The 18,553-nt window shown below is 38.7% G+C and overlaps 1 pseudogene; it reads left to right on the plus strand.

Moving 5' to 3' along the window:
• The first annotated feature begins 5,805 nt into the window (after positions 1-5,805).
• LOC128629338 (uncharacterized) lies at positions 5,806-8,382 on the plus strand (annotated as a pseudogene).
• The last annotated feature ends 10,171 nt before the right edge of the window (positions 8,383-18,553 follow it).

Genomic DNA, 18,553 nt, shown 5'->3' on the forward strand with positions numbered 1-18,553 from the left:
CCATCAGAATCCATGAAACCTGTAGCCATGATTCTTTTCCTTATTCCTGAACTAGTAAGTGCTACATGGCTTATGGTGGAAAGATATTATGAGATCAGTATTACTGGTTTAAAAGGGCAGTTACATTTAAGCATTGCGCGTGTGTATGTGCGTCTGTGGCGTGTGTGTGTGTATGTGTGTGTGTGTGCATTTTCCAGGTAAATAGGAAAATAAATAAGGCAAGATTGTAAAAAATTTACGTTAGTTTATATAAATGAGGCATGTAATTCAATATGTGGAAATTTACACATATAATAAAACCAAAAATCTAGTCTTTGGATGATGTTAGAACTAAAATGTTAATTTCACTGGAGAACGATGCAAAAAATAATATTTTAGCAAGTAATAATATCTGGATTAGAGGTGAATTTGACTAATATTTTGCTTTTAAATAAATAGAAGATTATTAAACCTATTTCTAGATATTTTTTTTATTCATTTCAAGCTGAAATTCTCTTATAGTATTGGCAGATAACTGATCTTATTTCAGTTGTATTTCTAGAAGCAAAACTATCTGCCAATAGAATAAGGCAATTTTAACCTTTAAATGAGTGAATATGTCTAGAGAGAGTCTGTGGTGTATTATGTGATAATCTTAAAATGAGAAATATTAGATAACTTTTTTTTTTTCAAGAAATCTTCCCTTTAAGATATCATTTTTGCAGAGAATTCACCATTTATTTAGCTAAAGAGAAAGACATTGACAAAACAGTATGTTGGATTATTGTTATTTGTTGTAATTCTTCGTTGTTTAATATACTTCATGCTTTCTAACGGTGTATAGTTAGATTTAATGTTGTGGAATGTCCGAGAGACATCACACTGCCTCCGCTGGTTTGCCTTCTTCCCATAGTGTATCCTGGTGCCATCTCTTCCCCAGGTAAGCAACACATATGCACACGACTATCCATATGATGTGAAAAAAAAATGTGATTCATCAGACCAGGCCACCTTCTTCCATTGCTCCATGGTCAAGTTCTGATGCTCACATGCCCATTGTAGGTGCTTTCAGCATTAGACAGGTTTCAGGATAGGCATTCTGAATGGTCTGCGGCTATACAGCCCCATACGCAGCAAGCTGTGATTCACTGTATTCTGACACCTTTCTACCATAGCTAGAATGAACTTTTTCAGCAATTTGTGCTATCAGACGGGCTAGACGGGAATCAGACCAGACGGGCTAGCCTTCACTCCCCACGTGCATCAGTGAGACTTGGGTGCCCATGGCCCTGTTTCCGGTTCACTGGTTGTCCTTCCTTGGATTATGTTTGGTAGGTACTAACCACCCCATACTGGGAACACCCCACAAGACCTGGCATTTTGGAGTTGCTCTGACCCAGTTGTCTAGCCATCACAAATTGGCCCTTGTCAGAGTTGCTCAGATACTTATGCTTGCCCATTTATCCTGCTTCCAACACATCAACTTCAAGAACTGACTGTTCACTGGCTGCATAATATATCCCAACCTTTGACAGATGAGATAATCAATGTTATTCACGTCACCTGTCAGTGTTTTTAATGTTATGGCTGATCAGTGTATAATTGTCACGGCCTTCATGAGTTCGTGAGATGTGTCTAGAGTTAGGTTAGGTTTGAAATGAGGTGGATATCCACCCCCATCTTCCACTTACAGACAAGATAGATTTTCACATGTATAAGTACGCATATGTTATCATATGACAAGCACCTCTTCCATAACACTTCCATAAAACTCCACTCACAGGAAAAATTTTATTAAAGAAGTGTGCATTAGAGGAAAAGGTGGGTTGAGAGGGACCAGCGATGTGTGCATGTCTCAGTGGATGTCTGTCTCATATACATATAATCATACACACACACACACACACACACACACACACACACACACACACACACACACACACACACACACAAACACACATACAGGTAACATTCCACCCTTCCTTCTCTGCCAAAATGTTTGCATTGTTTTTTTTAATCCTTTTTGTCCTTACTGACAAAATGCAACAATGCTCAACCAGGTTGACATGACAACCATCCCCTAGCTACATACTAATTAAAATTCCACTGTAACAACAAAGTTCAGCAGAAAAAGTGGGCATTGTAAGTGTCAGCTTTTGACAGCCATACACACGACCAAGGTCAGGCCCGCTGCCTTTTTTGACAGTATTTTAGAGGAACAGGAATTTTCGGCTCTGCTTCATGCACTCTCAGCATGGAAACAGCATGAAGGGAATTTCATTTTAAGCTCTGAGTTAAGTAATGCATGCTGCAACCTCAGGAGCTGACAGCGACTGAATACGTCCTCAGTCATATTCAATCTCACTGCTCATTTTTCCTAGACTGACAATTCAAGCGTGGCTAGAGAGACAAGGAGAGAGAGAGCATGAAACCAGAATAAAGCAGGAGAATAAAAAGGAAGCAGATGAGTTTCTGGGAGGACATTTTAACAGACGTGCACACACCTCTGCTCTCATACTTATTCCACAGTGAAGTGCACTCATGTGAAATGATCATAAAAGAAAAGAACCGAAACAATTGAATATTTCTCTCTTTCATGAGTGTTTGGCTACATTGCAGACCTTCTGTAATCTCCAAAAAGATGCACAAACCTACTACATGGTGTCTGCAACCACAGTCACTAAGAACTTACTTCAGACAGTCTGGTGAATCAATGCAAAACAACGATAACAAATATAGGCAGCACAAGGAACCATTTTGGGTTGTATTTTGATTCTATTTTGACATTACTTCTTCTGAAACCCAACTGATTGCCTATCAGCATATCTCTATTAGCAGTCCTATGGGAGTAGAGGCAAGGGTGGAGAAAGCTCCCATGTGCTCCTCCAGTCCCATCTTTTGTTTGCCATAAAACCAAAATACAGTAATTAGGCTAAAAAGTGACAATTAACACAATTTAACTCAAATCTATGACAAGCTAGTTAGCTAATTAAGTGAATAAATATCCAAGCATTTCAGGCATGATTTTTCTGTTGTCATCACCATGTTTGGGACTGAATATCTAGCTTATCTGCACAACCTTACTAGACATGAAAGATGGTTAAAATTAATCACCTTACTTTAGAAGAGAATACACAGTACTGAGTATGAAGGGTTTTTTTTTTCCCCAGACAGCCTTTAAAAATGCCTTAGACAAAAGAACGTATTGAAATCATTCACATGGCTGGCTCGGGAAACTGTCACAAGATTGTGATGGACTTTAACAGAAAACATGGCAAGCACATCACACACGACACTGTTGCCAAAATTATTAATAAATTCAAACGGGCTGGAAGTGTTGCAGACCAACCGAGAAGTGGATGTCCACAAACATCCATTGATGAAGGCACAACCGATGTGGTGCTGGAATACAGAGTCCCCTATGTATGGAGAATTTTGGGACACCCTGTATTTATCTCATACACTCTCCCTGTTCTCAGAAGTCCATCAAAGCATTTAAGAGCACAGAAGCATACCAGCTTTTCACATCCAAGTGCGTAAAGGATCGCATGGTGTTTCATCAGGAGGAGAAAAAGTTGTATCATTATAGGCAGGGTAAGTCAATATTAGCTATCAAATCACGAATTGATGCTACTGTTAGCAATAAATGCTGCTGAAATAAACTTCCCAGTTTCTTGTAATGCAGCTAGCTAGCTAGGATAGGATCTGCTGCACTGCTGCTTGTTGAAGATGTAGTCAAGTGTTTTAGGGCAGTCGTTTTTCAGTGTAAATGAAAATAAATCTTATTAATAAAGCACAGACACAATAACAGTGATGCAGTCTATCCTCATTGTGGTTGTCAAAATGGCAATAATTGTGCAGTTTGATGTCACACACAAAGCAAGGCAGATTAAAATAAATTTGTATTTATATTCTCAGGAAAGGGATAGATAGCGTTAATTAGTGTTTCTAGATCATTCGATATTCCTGACTGCTTCTCACTTTGTCCTCGGTTGGTGTATAGTAGTGCAGCAGACTGCGGCATTTAGGGACGAGTAGCAAGCTACAGTTACAGCATCATAATGCCCTAAGCCAAAATGAAATACACCTGATCATACTGGAGTGTGTTATATTTAAGCATTCACATTAAATAAAAATGTTGTTTTATGAGAGGAAATAAGGAGAAGGGTTTTTTCTTTCTTTCTTTCTCTGGTGTTGAACAGGAGAAGAAAATAATTTCTGCTGACCCTGGCAAGGGCTGTATGAACAGCCTTGTGAACTGACTTGTTCACCAGGCTACAGTGCCCTGTCTGGGCTTGTGATTAGTTCAGCCCTGAGAGGGCTCTTCACATACAGTACACGTGACACTGTAATCAGTCTTCAACATGTATAGCTCTCAAAAAAGGTCATGTAACACGCAAAGTGGCTCTTAAACCTTCACACCTCTCCTCATCCACACCGTTTACAATCCTCTCTAATGATGGCCTTTTATGAAGGGCATTTTATTTGTTACTATGTACTTGTCTCAAAAATTGGATTGTTTTATTTGATGAAGCACAGTTGGAGTGGGTTTTCTCTCACGTACACACTCTCACTCGCTCTATCTTTCTTTCAACTGCAAATGAGAAAGCTATACAGATTTGCACTCTCCTGATAGAAGGATCATAGTGATAGAGATTTTGTATCTCTGATCTTCCTGTTTCTTCACTTGATAAAGTTTGAAAATGAAAAGAGTGAAAAATATCCTTTTTTTCAATCTCTCATGCCCTCTCTGTCTTCTTTGCTTTCTTGGTAGAGTGCTCTTACTTGATAACTTGTCGCTGTTTGAAGAGATAGAGAGAGAGACAGAAAGAGAAAGAGAGAGAGATTGAGAGAGAGAGAGATTGAGAGAAAGAGAGAACCCACATATACTGTAAGTGCAATTGAGTTGGTGTGTGGAGGGGAGAGACAGAGCGAGAATGTGGCTGATCCCCATGAGGTCCGCATTTTTGTTATCTGGTCAACTTCATGTCCTTCCAACTCATTGAGTGAGGATTGAGGGATTTCGGGTAAGATTTCAGAAATTGTTTTTCTCAGAGGAAAACATGTCTAAAAGTCCCTGATAAACAGAAACCAACATTAAAATAATTTCAGTGGTAGAACTACATAAATGTTTCCAATGCATAAAGTGATAAGAGACAGAACTAGATATTACACCGCTGCATCACATTTTAATATTATGATATTACATCTATTCTGATATGATTTCTATATAATCTGATTATTGCTCTTAATCCAATTTTATGTTCTGAACTTCTAATACTGTGTATGAATTGGGACATCTGGAGGTGTAATAACACCAAACAGAATCTTTATTCATGGGAGTAATAGCACACTGCAGTAACTTGCATGACCACCAGATGTCCCAGTTACAAGAGTTCTAGTCTGGTTATTATTACACGTCAGGTTCACTCCTAATATAAATACTAGTTCTGGCTGTGGTCCATTCTAAAGTGATGAAGCTTACACAGGGCACGTTGACGGGAGACAGTCTCTGGAAGCCTAATATTTTCTATTCAATTACATCAACAAGCAGAGGAAAGAAAGCAGACTAATTGACTAGCATTCTTACCAGTGTTTCAGGTCCATTTCTCCTCTTCTGAATTTTTTTTCCCACAAAAAGAAATGAATGTTTCGCGATCACTACTTCTTTGTGATCTTCTGACATTCGTTAGGTTAGTTACTTAATTTAGTTATATTTAATTGCAATTTCTATGCTTTTGATCCCAAATGGGGGCACCAGTGTCTGCCTAATACATAAACCTTTTGCCAAATGATAGTAAATTGTACTTTTTTACATGAAAGGGCATGGCAGCAAATCAGTGGAGACAGGTGGACCGTGTCTGGATACCCAAGGAAGAGAACTCAACAAAGCTGAAGCAGTTTAGATCTATCTCACTTCTCAGCATGGAGGGGAAGATATTCTTCAGTGTTCTGTCAAGAAGGATGACAGAGTACCTCCTAAAGAATGCCTATATCGAAAACTCAGTACAGAAACGTGGTATTCCTGGAGTTTCAAGGTGCCTGGAACACACCGGAGTTGTCACCCTGCTGATCAGGGAGACTTACTTGTGCTTTGACTTGACCTAGCTAATGCATACGGTTCAATACCCCATAAGCTAGTTGAGAGCATCTTGGACCGACACCATGTACCAAGTAAGGTCAAGGACCTTATCCTGAATTATTATGGGAACTTACTATAACTCACTATTCTCGGACCTCCCGGCCAGCTCCCTCAAACCCCTTCTAATGATTCAGAATGCAGCAGCACACCTCATCTTCAACCAGCCCAAGAGAATCCATGTCACACCCCTCTTCATCTATCTCCACTGGCTTCCTGTAGCCGCCTGCATCAAATTCAAGGCCTTGATGCTCACCTACAAGACCTTGTCTGGAACAGCACCCTCCTACCTCAACTCTCTCCTGAAGGCTTACATTCCCTCACGCAATCTGCAATCATTCAACGACCAACACTTAGTAGTGCCTACTCAGCGTGGCTCAAGGTCCCTTTCAAGAACATTCAAAGTAACTGTTCCTCAGTGGTGGAATGAACTTCCAACCTCAATCTGGACCGCAGAATCTCTCACCATTTTCAAAAAACAGCTAAATACTTCTGTGAACTCTTCTGTGAACATTTAACCAACCCATAAAAAAAAAACCTTACTCTGGCACTTACACCTCTACTCTGCGCACTTTGCTTCTTCTGGAACTCAATTAATGGATCTGGTATGGTAGCACTACTTGTGATGTTCTCTGCTTGATATATCGCTTTGCTTGTATTTTCTCATTTGTAAGTTGCTTTGGATAAAAGCATCTGCTAAATGAATAAATGTAAATGTAAATGTAAACTTCAGGCTGCACGTCACATCTGGGAACATAACATTAGATTGGCATAGGCTACAAAAAGGGACCATAACTGGGTGCACCATCTCAGGTATTCTCTTTGCCCTTGCCATGAATATGGTGGTCAAGGTCTTTGATTGTAGCCTCATGGATGCAGCATCAATCTGAGGTCATCAAGGTGAGCAACATCAAGGTGCTTGAAACTTGGCTTTCCACAGTGGACAATTCTGGCCTACCTGGAAATTTTAAGGCTTGGACATACCAGTATTGTATATTACCTCGAGTCCTTTGGCCATTCCTGGTGTACAAGGTAACCTTGTTGACAGTGGAGACCTTGGAAAGGAAGACTGGCAGCTACCTCTGCAGATGGCTGGGTCTGCCAAGTAGCTTAAGCAGTACAGCACTGTATGGAAGGAGCAACAAACTTCAGTTCCCTATTAGCACCCTCAATGAAGAATTCAGGGTTTCCCCGCACTAGACAGGCACTGCTCTATCAAGAGGCATCATAGTTCAGACTGGCAGGAAGTAGAGAGCTGGAGATAGCAGAGTCTTGGCTGAGACACAGGGCACTAGTGGATGCTGTGGCAACAGGACTGGGAGCCATCCCACAACCTCGTTTGGACAAGGCTCATGGTAGGGACAGATGCCAGCTAGTTCTGTATGAGGTACAGGCAGGTGTTGAGGAATAACAGACCAGCAGGATGGTGGGCATGCAGCAGCGGGGAGCTTGGACAAGGTGGGAGGATGCACTGGAAAAAAGATCTCCTGGACTGATATATGGCAGGAAGATCCTCAGCGGATCATGGTCCAAGTTTTTATGATGTCTTACCTAGCTCAGCAAATCTCCACTTCTGGGGCAAGAATGATTCTCAAGCATGTCCTCTGTACCCCGTAAGAGGTTCACCTGAGCACATCCTCAGCAGCTGCCCAGTAGCTTTGGGGGAAGGCAGATACTGCTGGTGGCATGACCAGGTGCTAAAGACATTTGCAGAAGCCATCTCAAGTGCAGTGGTGAACAAAAAGCAGACCAGAGAAACATCACTTTTGTCAGGGCTGGCGAGAAGCCTCAGTCACAGTCTAGATCAGCTGCCGTTCTGCTCACCCTCGCATCGGACTGGGAGGTTAAGAGTTGACTTGGGGAGGCAGTTTAAGTTTCCAGACCACATTATGGCAACCTCGGTGAGGCCAGACATGGTGCTTTCATCAGCCTCTTCAAAACAGGTGCTCCTGATACAGCTTACAGTTCCCTTGGAGGACCTTATGGTAGAGGCAAATGGACAGAAATGGTCCAAGCACCAGGAGCTGGTGGAGCAGTTCTGGTTTAGAGGCTAAAAGGTACATTGTGAGCCCACTGAAGTGAGGTGTAGAGGCTTTGCTGGCTGTTCATTGTGTAAAGTCTAAAGTCTACTCTGCATCATTGGGGCTGCAAGGAGGAGAGCAATCAAATGCTCCTTGGAGACTGCGGAGAGGGCCTCTAGGTGGCTTTGGATTAGGAGGAGCGAACTGTAGGCCAGTGCTACTGGGACACAAGCTGGGGTCTGATCAACCTTGTCTGGGTCGCCTGAGCGAGGTTTTTTATTTTTATTTTATTAGGTGTATGAACATCCAATGACCTCGGGAACATCACTGAGGCTGTGTCCCAGCGCATTTCATGATGTATTTTACAACAAAATACATATACTTTTGCTATATTGAGCTCCTGTCATTACACATTCAAAACATAGCATCCAGCATAGATATAAAACATCTCCAGGAAGCAAGATTTAGTGCAAACAGTTGTTTCTGCTATGGGCATATGATCCTTTCAGCGATCCCTCAAAATACCTCTTTAACTCTGACCTTTTTCCATTTGCTTACACTGAGCAGGCCATTTCCCAGTCACCTAGAGATGTTTTATGCAAGAGCACTGCCATCTCAGAGGCAACATTCATATCGATTTGAACTTAAGCCTTCACCAGATCCTTGCTGGCTTATGAGGGGGAAAATGAGCTTTAATGAACAAGATGAAAAGAGGATGTGAAACAGTGAAACTGTCATACCAACTCAATTTCATTAAGTATTGTCAATGAAGTCAAATAAAACAGATTCATATGAACTGGTTATTCATGCTATTATCATGCAATGCTTCACAGGTCTGCATGTAAAGAGAAAGAAGACAGAATAGCAAACTTTTTGTGCCTTTAATGTGAATTAAATATGAAATTTGAATGAACAGGTCAACTTTTTAAGCACTCTTTCAATCACATTAATGTGCTGAAATATAAATACAGCACTGCATCATTCACGAACCAGTGCATCTTGTATATTAAAGCAGGTACTATGTAAAAAAAATCAACCAATGGAGCTACAACTAAGCTCAACTAAGGTTGAGCAGTACTTATTCAATGTCTGTTCAATGGCATAATAAGAGTAATATGGGCCAAACTATAAAACACACACTTAGAAAAGATAATATTTTTTTCTTTGTGGACTTGGGTTTATGTTAAACATAATTGTAAACAGAATTGTTGTAACCATTTTGTTCAAATAATAATAAAAAGCAATAAAGTTACATATTACTAATACATAATTCACATCTGTCTTCTCAGTCAGAGCTGATGACATATTATTGTCATGTCAGTTACTTTGGCTGGTAAATATCATCCCAGATGAATATCAGATCTATGGGGTCACGTTGTGTAATGACATGACACAAATGATAGGCTGCATGAATCTACAGTCTTGGCTGCAAGCCTGACCCTCATTTCTTCATATGAGTCTGACCATTGCTAATGCTGTTGCACTTGGTTCCAGAAAAGCCAAAAGCATGTTATTATGCTTAGACCACAGCAATTTGAGAACAATTACACATTTTTTTTATTCATTAAAACCTGGTCATTTTTATTAATTTAAAGTTACATTTAATGTTGTGGATCATAGTAGCCAGGTGGTCAGGTGGTTTCCTCTCTCTCTCTCTCTCTCTCTCTCTCTCTCTCTCTCTCTCTCTCTCTCTCTCTCTCTCTCTCTCTCTCTCTTTGTTTACTTGCTATAATTAAACTGTACATTTCTGTTTATGGTAAAGTTGGACATTGAGAAACAAATTTCACATCTTTGCACTGTGAGTCTGGAGTACTATTCTGCATAGGTGGTTTGGATCCTCTGCTTCAAGGGAGTTTCCTTCAGGAAAGCATCCAACTCCAGCTTTTTCTCTCTTGTACAGAAGGTGCCCAGTAGCACCACAGGCTGTTTTCACACTTGTGGCCTGTAACTGATATTATCAGCACTCCAGTCTCTGATCTGATAACAGGTGGACAACAGTGCTTCCAGGTGAGTGGTTGGTATCACTGTGACAGAGTGTCCTTCTCACTAAATTGGCTAAGAATTTTTCCCAGGTAGTTCTCACCCTTTGGCTCTCTAGTGCACCGACTGGAAATGCAGTCCAGCTCACTCAGAGGTTTGTTAAAAGGACAGTGGTAGATATTCGGTGGGCATTTTGATAGATATTTTTGAACGTTTCATTAGGCAGTTATGATTATTGAGCTTGGCAAACATGAAGGCTCAGTAATTGTATTTGTATGTGTCTGCTGGCATTTATGATTTTCTCTCTTAGCATTATGGAGGAGACAAATATACTCCACCCTGTCCTCATCCACCTTAATTTCAAAGGAGTTTCTATTTAAACTAAAGACAGATTTTACTGAGCCTTCATTTGTACACACAAATGACTATAGCCTCTGTGCATCAAGCCAGTAATTAAAAACCTTAATTTCCCATTTGAGTCTTTTTCTTTGTGATGATATCTACGTTCTGATATCTTCTTTAATTGAGCTCTCTAAAATTGTCTAATATAATTTCTCAAAATGGTGGTATTTCCCATAAATATTGAAGTCTGTTATTGTTGTGTTGTTGCTGTTATTGTTACTATAGCAACCATAACATTTTAGAATGAGTGCATTGATATAAATCAGAACTACTTTCATACCCATTATATTATAGAAAATTAATCAATATCATCTGACCAATCAGATTCAAGGATTGAACAGCTGTTCATAGAACAGCAAATAATTCAATGTGGATGTCAAAAATAAATGTCTTTTAGCAAGACTTTGTCCATTTATACCAGACACCCCTGTTTATGGGGTATTTGGCCAAGAGATATACTATATTCTGATTTGGTGTGTCTGTAAAGGAAAAACATCCTGTCATCATCTTATAATGTACAATGACCCATGGGAATTATTTTCACAGTTTTTTGTTGGTAAATTGTCTGCACTTATATAGCACTTTTTTAACCTTAGCGGTTCCAAACCACTTTACACTCACGGTCTCATTGACCTATTCACACACACACACACAACAATGGTAGCAGAGCTGCCATGCAAGGCGCTAACTTGCTATCGGGAGCAACTTGGGGTTCAGTGTCTTGCCCAAGGACACTTCAGCATGTGGAGTCATGTGGGCCAGGAATCGAACCGCCAACCCTACAATTAGTGGACAAACTGCTCTACCACAACTGTTGTTCTAAACATGTTTACAAAGATGTGTCTGTTCATGAACCTGCTGCTTTACTATGCATATGGGAGTGTTTACATGTGTGAATGGATGTACTGTACTTGTACTGTACTGTATAGACTGTTCTACCTCTTTTGTCAGGATTGCATATGCAACTGTGAGAACTGTTTTTGATATGTACACAGACATACAGAAATAAGACAGAACATAAGAAAGCTGGAGAATTCTGTAACTATACAATAGTGCTTTATAATTAATAAATATTTATGCAGACTAGAACAAATTGTTGTGGTAAAAAATAGCAAGAAACGGTCCTTTAACTTCAGGTGTGTAGAGTCAAAAGAATAATTCAAACAAGCAAAAAAAAAATTGCTAACCACACACTGAATTCGGTCCAGACTAAAAAAAGTCTAGCAAATTTTTGTTTTATTTTATAAATTGCATTTTATAAATAACTATGCAGACCATACAATAATAATTAATTGGTCAGTAAGTAATAGTAAACTATTGCAATGATTACTAAGTCTTGAGAAATACTACTATGCCCGGAGAAATACTACTAACTGTGGCTCTAACTACTGATAAATTACTGATCACATCAACTCCTTAATTTTGAATTAGAGGAAGGGCAAACTACTAAGTATAATAAAAAGAATGTTTGGTATGAGCATACTGTGAATAAGAACCCTGAGATAAGCACAGGACAGTCTTCATGTTTACAACACAGCTCTTGTAAGGTGCAAATCTACCATACGGAGGAGAGATTATCTTCTTAAGCAACACGTAAGGTGGGAAGTGGAAATATTTAGGGTATACACCATAGTAGAAAGTGAGTAACAAGTTCAAAATGCTCCAATCAAAAGTATACTGTAAAAACAGATTATGGACAGGGTGTAATACAATGTAATACAAGCAAGTAGACACAACCCAGATTAGTGACCAGTAATTGATCATTTACTACTTTAACCAGCACAGTCTCAATAATGTGATGACTGAAAGATTTCATGTATGTGATATCCATGCAAGCATGAGCTTAGCTATAATCTTTTCTAGAATCTTGAAAATGATTTGATATTGGCCAATAGTTTAATAGATTACAAGGGTCAAGGTCAGTTTTGTAATCAATAGTTTGAATACTACTATTTTTTTTTATTATTATTATTTTTTTAAAGGTATATAGATAATATTAAGGGAGCAGTTTATTCATTTTTAACAGAAGTTTTATTGCTTCTGATAGTATGTGGTTACATGTATGTGGTGTTGGCATGTGAGTATACTACAGATCTTTCAGAGATTGTACATGTGTGAATACTCATACTTGGTCAAAGGCAAATATGCATACTTAGAATTTTTTTTTCCAAAGGAGAATTTTTTAGTTGTGTCAATATAATTAAGCCACATACAGTCACCAGCCACTTTAATAGGAACACCCGTACCGCTGCTCATTCTTGGAATATCTAGGTTTGAGTTACTGTAGCCTTTCTGTCAGATCACCAGTTTCTGAAAAATTCTAACTACACTGTCTGGCACCAACAACCATATAATGGTCAGAGTCACTGAGATCACATTTTTTCCCCATTCTGAAGCTCTTGACCTGTATCTGCATAATTTTATGCTTCACTCTACTGCCACATGATTGCCTGATTGGATAACCACATAAATGGGCAGCTGCACAAGTGTTCCTGTTAAAGTGGAAGGTGGGTGAATATTATTAAATGTTAAAATGATAAAATGTTATGATGTTGTTATTATTAATCATTTTTAATTATTCTATGTTTTTGTTTTTTTTAAACATTCACAGACTACTGCAACATAGGTTCTGTGTACTGTGGAAGCACAGTTCATTGTGGCTGCAGCTCAGCACAGGAAACAAAATAAGGAAACATGGAGGGAGAGAGACAGAGGCAAAGACTAAAAGGCAAAGAGTCTAAAGAGAGAGGATACAAAGAAGTCTCAGATGATTGTCATTGATGTTAGGCAGGGGGCTAGAAAAGCTGTCCAAGTCCCAGAATTTTTTTTTCTCTTTTAGATAAAAGAAAAGAATGTATATTTAGTCATCTACATTTTCACAACCATGATGTGTCTAAAACAAAAGGCAGCTGCCGTGATGCCTGTGCTGTCTTATAAGTCAGTTGTCAGTTGTTATAATACAGTGTTTCAATATCAACGAATGTACCTGTAAGGGAACCGTTTGAGACAGATTTTGAAGGTAGCATACATCACCACATTGCTTAGATACTGACAGTCTCTAAGATGGAATAAAGTAACACTGGGGGAAAAGAGAATACATTCTGTGAATACAGCAGACAATTCTTGCTACAAATAAAATCTTAAGTCAGAAATCATTTCAAATAACTTATTTGTCCATAAAGTGCATCCTCTCTCCTTGTTGTGTCTGCCACTATTTTTACATCCTGGCTAAAACATTGAATTATGGGATATGTAAAACAATAAATGATAAAAGCATACTGACTTCAAAAATCAGCCAGATGAAGTTACCGCAGAAGGCGGCGTTCAAAACAAACATTTGATCCAAACATAGCTTAATGCCTTACTGCCTTCAAATACAGCCTAAGTAGGCAGCATTTTATATGTTTCAGACATACCTTTAGATTCTTCTAGTTTTAAATGACATATAAATTCTAGGAATAGTGACTATTTATAATATTTGTATCCTCAATTCCTAACATGTTTGGAGAATACATCCAAATATAGTATATGCATACACACATTTGGGACATGTTTAATGTTAGATGTTATAAATACAATGAGGGGCCTCAGTAATTGCCACCATCCACTATATTAGGAACAAATACTGTATACACCTGCACGTTCATTCAATCACAACGCATAACATCATGTAAATAAAGGTCAAGAGCTTCAGTTAATGTTCACATCAAACATCAGAATGGGGGGGAAATGTGGTCATGGTTATTGGTGCCAGATTAGTTGGTTTGGTGTTTTAGAAACTGCTGATCTCCAGGGATTTTCATGCACAACAGTCTATAAGTTTTACACAGAATGGTGGGAAAACAAAAAAAACAGCAGTCTTTGATGGCTGGTTTGTCTCTGTATTTACAAGAAAAAAAACAGTTGAAACAATATCTCACTCTGTTTATATACAGTATGTTGTGTTTCTAGCCTCTCAACAAGCATTATCCGAACCTGGTCCATGTAATGCTCTCTATTCCCTTGTGTTAAAAAAAATATATATATAAAAAAAAATGTAAAAAAAAAAAAAAAAAAAAACATGGCATGCAATTTCGTTTACTTGAGGCGAATATTACGTCATGGTTGTCACTGGCTTAGTACAAGGTTGTCATTTTGGGTTTCGCAGGCCGATCACAAAAAACAACAGACAGTATTATTCTGTTCTGCCTATAGCACATGGTACAAAACTAAATCTAAGTGTAATAGTAGTTCAATCATATAAAGCCTAATATAACAAACTAATTTTTTAAAAAAGAGAAGCATATTAGGGTTGCTAGAAACAGAAACATATACTCTGTTGCTCTGATGGGGAAGCGTTTGGCTGAATAATAGGTAATCTGCTCTTTAACCTGCTCACACTGACTCATCCATCCATATTTCTATTAGTTTTTGTGCTGCTTTTTCAGCATGCTGACAGCCACTGTTATAGTAGTGAGGGAAATTTTTATGGCTATAGCTGTAGTGCAGTAGTCAAGGGTCACTGTTCTCCTGGCACTGTGGTTTGCGGGAGAAGACTCAGTTAGAGCCTTTACTAGAACAGTGCTCTGCTCCTCCAACACCAACACCACCTCAAACACTCAAGGGTTCCAATCAATCAATCCAACCCACTGCACTGCAGTGTGTATTAATTTATAGTGTACCTGGCTAATAGTAAATGCAATGTGTTGTTAGGTCCCCAGGTCTTTATCCAGAGTGATTTAATGTCTGAGTGTCATCATTCATATTCAATATAGTGTAATAGAGGCATACGCAACAGTACAATGCCATGAGCCATTATAGAGTGCATATTTTGTGACGTGACGCGTGAATGATGAAGACATGTCAGGAAATTGTGGGAACTCCATTAATGATGTATAAATCAAAGGGTCCTTTACAAATTTCTTTTATATATACCACAGGTAAGTTTTACTACTAATATGCCAAAATTCTATCCCAAAGACTCCATTATCAGTTTCAGTAGATATGGGGGTATTACATGCACCTTCATACTCAGAAACTGGTAGACTTTGTGTGATGGGCAGAACTAGCTAAAGTGCAGTCAGAGGTGGATATAGGCAGTCTGATGGGCAGGGGCAAAAAATATTTTTAAAAATAATAATAATTTAAAAAACAACAACAAAAAAAACACCACCTCCTAAACACAGTGATGGGAAAAACAGGTGCACCTGGTGGGTAATAACTCAATATTTCTCTACTATATAGGCACCCTAGAGGGTGCATTTCCTCACAAGACAGCATATAAAGTAATAAACTTTAATATATTATTATATATGTACTAATGTAGTGATAGAGTTTAATAATGTACTAAAGTATTTTATATAGTATATGTGTATTGGTTAGCTACAATTTCTGGCAACATAGATTAAATGAATTTTGCTTTATAGTAACTTTGCTGTAGCATGTATCCTTCCAGGATTGCATTATTTTACTACATTCCAAGACAGCTGATGTCTTAGCCCAAATTCATTCATGACATGTCACATACACATAATCAAGCACTGAATCAAGACCTCAGTCTGTCCAAACTGGTCATGTGTCTGATGCGTTTCCATCATAACTGAGAAAAACTCAGAATGCTGGCATTTCTAGCATTCACTTATCAGCTTTGAGTAGGTTTAAAGGTGATCTGTTTTGAGAGAGATATTAGAAGAAGCCTAGTTCGGGAGTTACCTCTGAAAACCAAGTCAGCCATGCCAAGTGAACTATACCTTTTATTAATTGCACACAGGTGCACACACTCCCTCAGTTTATAACTCATATTGCTATGTAAGATTATATAATAGAATATATGAACAAGTTTAGGAAGAAGAAGCAGAGCTCAGAGTGGACTGTAACACATTTAAAGGTAGAATTGAAAGAGGTCTTAACATGACATGACGCTATACATGACACTTCAGGTGGTGCATCCGATGTGACTTGGCCTTTGGATCATCAGTTGTTAATATCATATACATTATTAAAAGTTGCCATTAGCAATCAAACACTGTACTTTTACTAGTGAACGCATGTTACAGTTTATTGCTGTGTAATGGTGTCATATTTGATTATCTCTTTGACACAGTTCAGTGGGTTGATGCATATGATGAACTTCAGTTTATACATAAACAGTAAATAGGACATAGTAATAATTTCCATTATCATTTTTCTCATGCAATATTATATCTGGACAAGTAAATAATTGTATTAATATCAACATTAATATAGAATAATAGTTGTAGAATACAGTCACATGTCAGTGTGACATCCTCTGAGACCTTTAGATTTCAGGCTTTCACCGCAGGCTAAATTGCCCCTTTTGCAGAAATAAGGCTTCGTATGAAAGAGAAATTATAGTTTTACAGCCAACCTTTCATCAGTCAGTGACCTAGAGGACAGAGCAGACATGTACACTACTCCTCCTACTGTGAAGCCTCTTGGTGTGTCTGCTAGGGTGAGATTAGTAACTGCTGACCCATTCTGCACTCATCCCTGTGAGCTGGATTTGTAAGTAGTCTGGCCATTTCTGGCCAAAGCTATAAAAACAGCAGAGTTTATTTGGAATTTAATCCCTTCTTCTCCATTTAATCTCTTCTTAGGCATACTCATTATCTCACTGGTTGAATCAGTCATTTCTCAGAAGATTTCGCTTCCCTGTAACTCAAACATGTTCCAACATGACAATTGCCTTGTGCACAAAGCAAGCTCCATACCATGGTTTGGTTGGTGTGGAAAAACTCAAGTGGCCTGCACAGAGCTCTGACCTCAACCCCACTGAACACATTTGGGATGGATTGAAATGCAGACTGCACCCTAGGCCTCCTCACCCGACATCAGTGCCTGACCTCACTAATGATCTTGTAGCTGAATGGGCAAATCCCCAAAGCCACACTCCAACATCTATTGGAAAGCCTTCCCAGAAGTGTGGAGGATATTATAACATTAAAGGGGGACTAAATCTGGAATGGCATGTTCAACAAGCACATGTATGTGATTGGTCAGGTTGTTCACAAACTTTTGGCCATATAGTGTAGCTTTGTGAGCTTTATCGGTGGAAGCTATAGAATACAGTTTAAGAGATTATTTTGTTTCTGCTTGTTACTGACTACACATCTTTTCTTTACCTTAACCCTTGTATCCCTGTTTAGAAACTATGTGGTTTTTGTTTGTTTGTTTGTTGTTGTTTGTTTAGTTTTTTTATGAAACCATACTCTTTTTAAACTTGGAATACATAAACTTGGCTAGTTTTCTTTCTTGAACATGAAAAAAGATACATTTACTTTTGGTGCATCTGCTTTAACCTCGTCCTTCATATTTATATGGCACAGGTTATGATTGAGTCATTACTTTTTACAAAAAATACATCAAAGAGGTGAAATCACTATATGCTGCATTACCCCCATGTCTTATACACACTCATACTTGATTACAGACACATGCTGTCAGGAGCATGGGAAGATGTTTTGTGTGTCTTTACTGTTCCATAATATATAGATGCATTCAGGGTTGATCATATCAAATATTATTTTCTCTCTCAGCTGCCCAAAGTCATTATGACCCATGAACGGTCCATAGACTGCTATGTATCTAATAGCTGATGTGTGGTGGGCGTACTGTTGCACTATGGCTGCCGTCACATCATCCAGGTGGATGCTACACACTAGTGGTGGTTGAGGAGACCCCCCAGCCCCCATACTATGTAAAGAGCTTTGAGTGTCTAGAAAAGTGCTATATAAATGTAACTGTAAACTGTAAGTAGCAAACAGAACACAAGGGTTAATTTAAACAATTTGTCTGTTGCAAGGTTGCATGTAAGAGTTAGATAACTCATCAGATGTAGATATTCAACATGAACCTTGAGCAGCACCTAGTGTTTATATTGGAACATTGCAGCAGCTTTTGAAAAAAATGTGTGTTTGTTGTTGGCACCTCCCTAAAGAATAATACAAGCCTGAGGCTTTTTGTTTCAGGTACATGTTTCTGTTTCAAGTATTTGAGATGGGTCTGCATCAACAAAGACATTCCAGCTATTGCT

The sequence above is a fragment of the Ictalurus punctatus genome, chromosome 2 (genome assembly GCF_001660625.3).
Source record: "Ictalurus punctatus breed USDA103 chromosome 2, Coco_2.0, whole genome shotgun sequence".
NCBI classification, from domain to species: Eukaryota; Metazoa; Chordata; class Actinopteri; order Siluriformes; family Ictaluridae; genus Ictalurus; species Ictalurus punctatus.